The sequence below is a fragment of the Ochotona curzoniae genome, unplaced genomic scaffold (genome assembly GCF_017591425.1).
Source record: "Ochotona curzoniae isolate NIBS_2020 unplaced genomic scaffold, NIBS_Ocur_1.0 contig_4501, whole genome shotgun sequence".
Lineage (NCBI taxonomy): Eukaryota > Metazoa > Chordata > Mammalia > Lagomorpha > Ochotonidae > Ochotona > Ochotona curzoniae.
Genome location: NW_024466307.1, coordinates 11188532 through 11196898, shown reverse-complemented (window position 1 = coordinate 11196898; position 8367 = coordinate 11188532). Strand labels below are relative to the sequence as shown.

The 8367-nt window shown below is 42.7% G+C and overlaps 1 non-coding gene across 1 annotated transcript; it reads left to right on the top strand.

Annotated features, from left to right (window-relative positions):
* Nucleotides 1-7203: 7203 nt before the first annotated feature.
* On the top strand, nt 7204-7338 carry LOC121160397. Its single transcript, XR_005884548.1, has one exon. It is a non-coding gene; the product is annotated as a small nucleolar RNA SNORA2/SNORA34 family (small nucleolar RNA).
* Nucleotides 7339-8367: the final 1029 nt, after the last annotated feature.

Here is an 8367-nt window from a genome sequence, read left to right as displayed (position 1 = left end):
ATTGCTCTGCTTGGAGAAATAGAAAAAGATTTTTTTTGTGTGTGTAGCAGCGCTTCCCTACAGATAGATGCTGAAGTCTGCAAGGATTGGGGTGAGGATATCATATGTAGATGAATGGAAGCAAAGGAATGCTTAGAACCTGAAAGCAAAGGAAACAGTGAGAGGAAAACACACACACACACACAAAGACTCAAAGACTAAGGCTCCACTTGGGAAGGCTCAAAGCTTCTTGGAGCAACAGTCTGACATGTCTATTCTCTTGATTGAAAAATTGGCTTTGAACGATGGTGTATCAAAGCAGGGCAAAACCGGCTGTGTCTGGCTTGGCTTGCTCTCCATGACCGCAATTATTCCATGAAAAGACCTGGTCCTGCCAAACGGAAGGCGAAGCTAGGAAGTAAAACAAGTTTATATCTTCAGCAAACAGTTTACCGAAACTAGAGAGGATGCATTTGATGCCTCAAACCATAATCTCTGTAAATCCTGACCCCCATCCCCGCCTTTGTGTAAAATGGGGCCAAAATCCTCAGCACCTGCCAGTTATGAGTAAGGCTTTGTGCCGGTCACTCCACTTGCATTATTTCCTTGAGGCTCATGTCACATGGGAATATTGAGGCTCAGAGCATTGAGTGACCTTACCTTAGCCAGTAAATGGCTGAGGTCAGACTATGAGCCAATAGCCTGACTTCAAAATTGGCCTGGAGATTAACAGCTCCATCTCCCATCTCTACCCCTGACCAGCCTCAATTAAACATTTGAATAATTATGAACAAGGGCTGTTCCAAGAAGCAGACCATTTATTAGGAACCTGTTGGCAAGATGAAGAGGTGGAGACAGAGGGCAGGGGAGGAAGTGAGAGGACATGGAGGAGGATGTGGTATCAGCTGAAGTCTCAGCTTCAGCTCAATTTCCAGGAACCTTTGAAATAGATCCCATGTCTTCATGTTGGCAAGGAGGCAAGGAGCTGCGCTTGCCTGGTCCTGCATACCTGCTGGCCAACCCACAGAGACTTCAGCCCTCTGTGTGTGTTGGTTAGCAAGACCGCTCTGATCTCTGGGAGAAAGAGGCTCTGGCAAATCTCTAAATCTCATCCCCTCCAGGGTGCGTAACAATGCATAATCATAAATTTAATCTTTGGAATGGAAGTTTCAATTTGGAAGCAAATCTAGAAGTAGGTTTGATGGGAGATGAAATGGAGGACAGAAAAATCTCAAGTGTTAGGTAAAAGATGAAAGGTCCGGGAGGATATAAAAGGGAGCTGTCAGAATAATTTGACTTCAGGTTCCTTTAACTTTCTAACGCAGATTCAGAAAATGGAATGTGAGCGCTTCTCTTGAAATTTCATGTGTTACTTTGCTTGATTTGGTAGCAGGAACAGCAGATGTAAAGAAATTCCAACTGCCTGGAATAATTTTCACCAGTGTAAAATTTTGGTTGTACTTAAGGCTGCATTGGAAGAGCAGAGCATCAAACCTTTCCATTGCTACTTACATGATTAATTTTAGCTACACAGGCAAAGCAGTGCCTTTCTGCTAATCCAAAGAACTATTGTCAAATGAATTATCTGGCTCTTTTACATTAGGGTGTGTGTAGAGAGTCGGTTCCAGGATTCAGTTCACACTGTACTGTATACTTTTCTAACATGTCTTGGAGATGGGATGAACAGAACTGATTAGTCAATCATAAGAAAAATCGGAGATAACATGCAATTAATCACAGAAGCCGTGATTACTAGCTCTTACTCAAATGTTACCCTCTCTCTAGTCTCCCACCATCTCTCAAATGGCATCCCTAACATGTGTGTCCTTTGGATGCATCCTTTATCACTTGAAAAAAAAAAAGATGATAAAAGAGAGGAAAAGGTATCATTGCTCACATGTGCCTTCGTGAGCAGGTGTGCTTCCTGTCCAACACTGAGCATGGAGGCTGTGAGGAGGACAGGTATGACCAAGGTAAGAGAAGAGCCTGGGCAGGTGCAGTCTTCCAGGACTGCTGAGCACTACAATGGGCATTAGGGGTGTCGGTGAGCAATGGGCACAAGGTGTAGGTGTTTTTCTCTAATGATCTGATTATATCAGATCACAGATTTAGATACTTGATCCATTTAGAGTTGGTTTTTGTATAAGGCGTAAAGTAGGAATCTTTTTTCATAATGGCACACAAATAGATCCAGTTTTCCCAGCACCATTTGTTAAAGAGACCATCCTTTTTTTCCTGGTACCATAACAGAGGATGGAACAAATTGATCAACTACCCCAGCCAAGTGTTGGCAGTGAAAATCTGGGCAAATAGATACTCTAAGTTAGACTATGTCAACCAGTAGATTCTGGAGAGATTTCATCGTGCTTGGAGTGGCGAGATCGGCAGCAATTCAGAACTGTTAAACTATCAAATTCACTTAAGCAGGACCCTCAGAGTATGCCCCACATCGGGGACCCTGGGATGGTTAGGAGTATTGGTGTGACTTCCTGCCTCATCTCCCTCCTTCCTCCAGATACAGGAAGGGAAAAAGAGAACGTGGAAATAATGATTTCACCCACCTTCCTGTAGCCCTTGATCCTTATCAGTCTAGTCAAGTATATAAAAATCATCAAAAATAAAAATAATTATCTTTGAAAAAGTTTATTTATTTGAAAGGTGGATTGGGGAAAGAGAGAAAAAGAGAGAGACTAAGATAGATTAAGACTGACTTCCATCCACTTGTTCACTTGCCACAACAGCAAGCCCAGGGCGGGAGCCATGAATTCCATCTGGATCTCCTATATGGCTGGCAGGGTCCCAAACACTAGCGCTATCACCTGCTGCCTCTCAGGATGCACCTCAATCCAGGAAGCTGAATAAGAAGCAGAAGCAACACTCAAATCCAGGTACTCTGACATAGTCTACAGGCATCCCAAGTGGTGGCTGAGTCTGCTGTTCCACAACGTCTATGCTTTTGATTTTTTAAACATCAGTGTCTTCACGTACTAAATAGTATGATAAATATGATGTTGGGAGTATTAATTGAAAAATTCGTGGGAGGAATTTGATACACCGCAGCAGCTAGTATGTCGGAAGCACAGAATAGTTATTGCATTTTAAATTATTCCAGTGGTTATTACACTTCCATTCCTTGGGCTCAGTTAAGGAGCAAGTCTACCCCTACTTGGGGCAGACACTTCAAAAAAGAAGAGACGTATGAAGAGAAAGGCCTTGCCTGATATTTACCCGCATAATGTTCATCTGTACAACTAGTAAGGATTTTCAAAGGTCAGCATGTAGAAGTCTTCAGTGTCCAGATAAAGAAACTGAAGGTGAGGAACTTGCTTAATTCCCATGGAAGTTTAAAGCAGAAGCAAGACCGAAACATGGCTCTTTGACCCTTGCTCTTAGGGGTTTTCCCACTAGAGAGCATCATGGAAAATGAAACATCCTGGGACTGAAGACCCAAGGATTGCAACAGACATTTGGGGGAAAGCCAAAAGAATTTGGAAAAATAACTCAGCAGCTCAGCAGAAAAGCAAGAGACCGTGTCTCTGGAATGCACACACTTTAGCAGTGTCACCTCTGTGGCTGACTCCAGAGCCTGGCCTTGGATGACAACACCCTCTCTAGGCAGCAGTTTTGCCCCATAAAATTAGGTCATTATTCTCTGTAGTCAATTCTTATTTGAAGACAAGCTCAAGAAAACATTGTTGTGTACCTCCATCCACGCTGTTGTGGATCTGAGGGGAGAGGGGGGGATGTGTTTTCACTTTCACTTTGTTAACATTCAGAACTTTTGCCTGTCCTTCCCTAGCAGAATTATCTGGTTCATTATCCCACAGGTATAAATAGGACTTAGGCCAAAAGCTCTGTTCCAAGATGCACAGGCAACTTCCTCTAGGATGCACCAAGAAGTGGTTTCAGAGCGGAAGGCCAACCACAACAAGGATGGTCCTGGCCTCTTGGGCACCTGCTCCTGTTCTTTTATCACCTCTGTTCCCATATCTCATTGTAAAGCCTTTGGGACCTAGTTTTTGTATTGTTGTGCCAAGTTTTTTTTTTTTTTTATGGTGACTTCAAATTCCTCAGTGTGATGTGTACATTGTGCTAGAAAATCTGGCCTCTATGCCTCTCTTCCTTACTCCAAGGGTAACTCCACAGTTGCTAATGACCTGCAGGTCATCTTCTCTGGTCTTTACAAGAAGTAATTTTCCTTGGCTTGTCCTCCTGCTTCCTGGGCACATGGGGACCAAATCTTGCCTTCTCTTTGTTCTCCCTTTGCCAAGTTGGGTAGGGCTCTCCCTCCTCCCCACCTTGAACACTAAGGAACCCTGTGCCCTCAGCTCCACTCCTTCTATCCTTTTCAGGACAGAGATGTTGTGAGTGTCTGCACCCAGCCCAGCTTTCTCCTCTTCTGACCGCTCCCTCTAGCCTGTGTCTCCAGCAGCTGAGGGTCTGTCACTTGGATGTTCTGCCTCTAGGCCAATTTCCACGCTGCACAACATCGCCCTTTGCTGCCTGTCTGCACCCTGCCTCCCACTGTTCAAGAGTGGGCCATGTTGCGATTTTGACCCTGCCTTTCTGCAGTTACTACATTTGTTGGTCCTTTTAAATTTCTTTCTATTGAACTTAAAAAAGAAACTGTTACAAATAGACCCAAGACTCAAACTAAGGCCCCTGATATAAGATTGTATAAAATGCCTGCCTTCTGGAATGTTAAAAAAAAAAAAAACCTTCAAGTGTCTTTATTAATTCGAAACTTCTAGGGAAAGAGAATTCCCATGTTACTTCACTCCCCAAGTGCTCTCAAGAACTGGATCTTGGTCAGGCCAAAGCAAGGAGTCAGGAACAGGTTCTAGTCTCCCCCGTGGGTGGAAAGGACCCAAGCAATTGCCATCAACGGTTGCCTCCAAGTATACATATTCACTCTGATTCTGATATGTGGGCATCCCATGCTGTGTGCTTACAGCTGTGCCAAGCACCTGTGCTCTATACCCTGTACTGTAGGGACTGAGATTGTAGCACAGCACGATAAGCAACCTGAGGTAAGATGGGCATTACAATGAAGCACTTATTATGGTCCCTGCTGTTTTACTTTCAATCCAGCTCCCTGCTAATGCACGCAGAAAAGCAGAAGAAGATAGCAAGTACTTGGACAAGAACTGGATGAAGTTCTTAGCTCTTGGTTTCTGCCTGGATGTCTTGGTCCTTTTGTGCTGTCCTACTTCTGTGAATATACCCACAGGAAACAAGGTCAGCATATGAAAGACACCTGCTTTGCTACATTGACAGCTATAGCAAAGATTTGGAGTCAACTTAGATGTCCATCAACTGATGACTGGATAAAGAATTATAATATGTATACATGATAGAATATTACTCAGCAACAAAAAGAGTGAAATCCTGAGATTTGTAATAAAATGGATGGAACTGGAGAACCTCATACTAAGTTAAATTAGGCAGACACAGAAAGAAGTTTTGCATGTTTTCTATGTGTAAGTTAATGTATATATAATATATTAAAAATATTATATAGTAAGAGAAATTTTACAGTGTGTGCATACCCTGTGTAAGGATATTTGTAAACACTATTTTCACTGAGTTAGGCTCTCTACATAACATATCCTGCTGTCCTCACATATCATGATTGTTGTCATGAATCTACATTTGTGATATTGTGATATTATTTTTCTCAAGAAAAATAATACATATGTATATTGGATTTGAGGCAAATATGCCAAAATGTTACAAATCCAACTTGCTGTCATAAGACTCACTTCAGATCAGTGACATAAAAAAGGTGAATAGGAAAAGAGGCTCCAAGACACTCCATCTAGAAAATAAGCTATCTATATTAATGTCAGATAGGCGTAAATCAGAAGTTGTAAGATACCAAAAAAGGACATCATGCAAGTAATACAAAGTTAAATATAAGAAGTAAATCATTTAAAAATAAGTACTTAGCAAACTTGCATACAGATATGTGAAGCAAATACGATAAAGCTGAAGTGAGAACTGGACAGTTGTACTGGAGTATTGGGGGCTCTCATATCCCAGTCTCCGTAATGCATATAACTAACGGAAGGGAAGAACAGGAAGAGAATGGATACTCAGATCACACAGGGCACTGACCTAGCCTGATACACAAGCACAAGACATCTTACCCGGCATGGCACAATACGAATTTCTCTGAAGTTCATGTGATATTCTCTCTAGGGGGGACCATGTATCAGACCCCAAATTCAGTCTCAGTGGAAATGTACATCATACAAAGAAATTTTTATGACCAGATGTGAGAGAACAGGAAATCAACCACAGAAGGAAAAGCAGGAAATTCACAAACTGGTGGGAGCTTCAAAACATACTCTCAAGAACCACTGTTACAAATTGACCAAATTGATGTCAGAAGTACAGACGCTTGGAAGCTTGGGTGTCCTTCACCAGGCGGTGGACTGTCCCATACTACTACACGTGGATGAGGGAAACAGCCCGGACAAGCCGTGTTCAGGGGGTTTAAGGAACAATCATCCAGTCAACTAAGAGAGCACTGGCACGTGATAGGAATCATTCAATCAACCAAGCTTACATCAGCACAGAATACAAATGATCCAGATAACTGCAGTGATGTGGAACAGATACCCGGTCAGTCCATTCAGCCAACGAAGCTTACATCAGTGCACAATAAACATTATCCAACCAACTGAAGTGGCGTGGAACATACGTACTCAATCAGTTTAAGCATCATGCACTCTAAACTATCCCATCGGTAAAAGCCACATCTGGCTTAGTAGTAAACAAGAGAAGTAGGCAAACAGGTCCTTCCATGTTCAGAAACCAAAGCAAGAACTCATCCCAGAATGAGAGATTTCCTTGAGATAAGCACTCGTAACTCCTCTTTTGAGATTTTGCAAGAACGCAAGACTATGGCAAAGGTCAGATTATGGACACATCTCAGAAATATTTCAGAAGACCTAGTCTTACTGTCACATTTTCTGTTGTCTGAGCTGTCACACCACTAGGTCAAAGGAGAAATTACAAGGCTAATTAGAAAACGCTGAGATGGGGTGACTGGCCGAGCAGTTAAAATGCCAGGTGGACAATCCACATACCACATCTGAGTTCCTGTGTTTGATTCCCCACTGCAGCTCCCAATTCCAACTTGTGTCCAGTGCAAGTTCTGAGAGCAACAGGACAGCTTTCTGAGGATCTCTATTTATAACTTTTAAATTCCCAGGAGTGCTGGCCCTAAATCAAAACCAGCAGTTTGCAGATGCCATTGACTTTAAGCAGGAGCCTAAAGAAATGTCTTTCTATGATCTTGACCATTTCAGGATTTTAGAAATGGAATGGTCAATTCATTGGGAGGAAATACCATATCTGAAGGAGGGAGGACTTCCCATCAGTGTCTCTGGTAGCCTAAAAGCAAAAGTAGCGGGAGCGTCATCTAGTGGTAACAAATGTAACTGCAGAAAATCAGGTCTGGTCCTTACGCCAACAATACTAGGGTACCTCAAGCAATGTATGGAAAATAGACTTAATGGCCTCGTGAGGTAGCCTAATGGTTGAGGTTCCGCATGCAGAGGTCTAATTTCCCCAACCATGTTTGTTGAAGGTTTCTGCTTTCTCCAGGGACTGATCTAGCTCGTTTTCAGAGGTTGGTTGGTTGGTTGGTTGGTTGGTTGCAGCTGCGTGGATTAACTTCTGGGGTCTGTAGTCTGTTCCATCAGTTGACATGTTATTCTTGTGATAGTACCAAGTTGTTTTGATAATAACTCAAGTGAGACCTTCCATGACCTCCCTAGACTAGACTTGGTGCAGGGCTTCAGATGCTGCTTGGGAAGCCTAGCTCCCATCCTGACACATCTGTGTTCAACTCCCTGCTTCTGCTTTTGATCAGGTTTCCTGCAAATGTGCACCCTGGAAGGCAGCAGGTGGTGGCTCAAGTGTTTGGGTCCCTGCCACCCACGTGGGAGACCTGGATTGAGTTCCAGGCTCCTGGCTTCAGCGTAGCCCAACACTGGCTGTTGCAGGCATTTGGGAAGGTAATTGCTAGACTGAAGATCCTCTGCTCTCTTTCTTTCAAATAAAAAACCAAAGACTAACACTAAAAAAAATTACCAGGCAACTTTAAGGATTTATGAGGTTCCTGCAGACCTCCCTGAAGTTCTGATGTATGACTGAGTTAACTGAATATTGATGCAAGCATCTGTTCTCATCCTGTATTATCCTCTAATACATTCCAATAATTCATTATTCTAGGAATTAAATTATGCTCTGTCAGAGTAGCACCGAGATTATGTTTTTCATAGGTGGCCTTCACAGAAAGTTTTATTTGTGTAATTTCTCTCCCTCTTTTGTCAGAACATAAAGGAAAATTTGCTTGTGCCACCTGAATGAAATTCA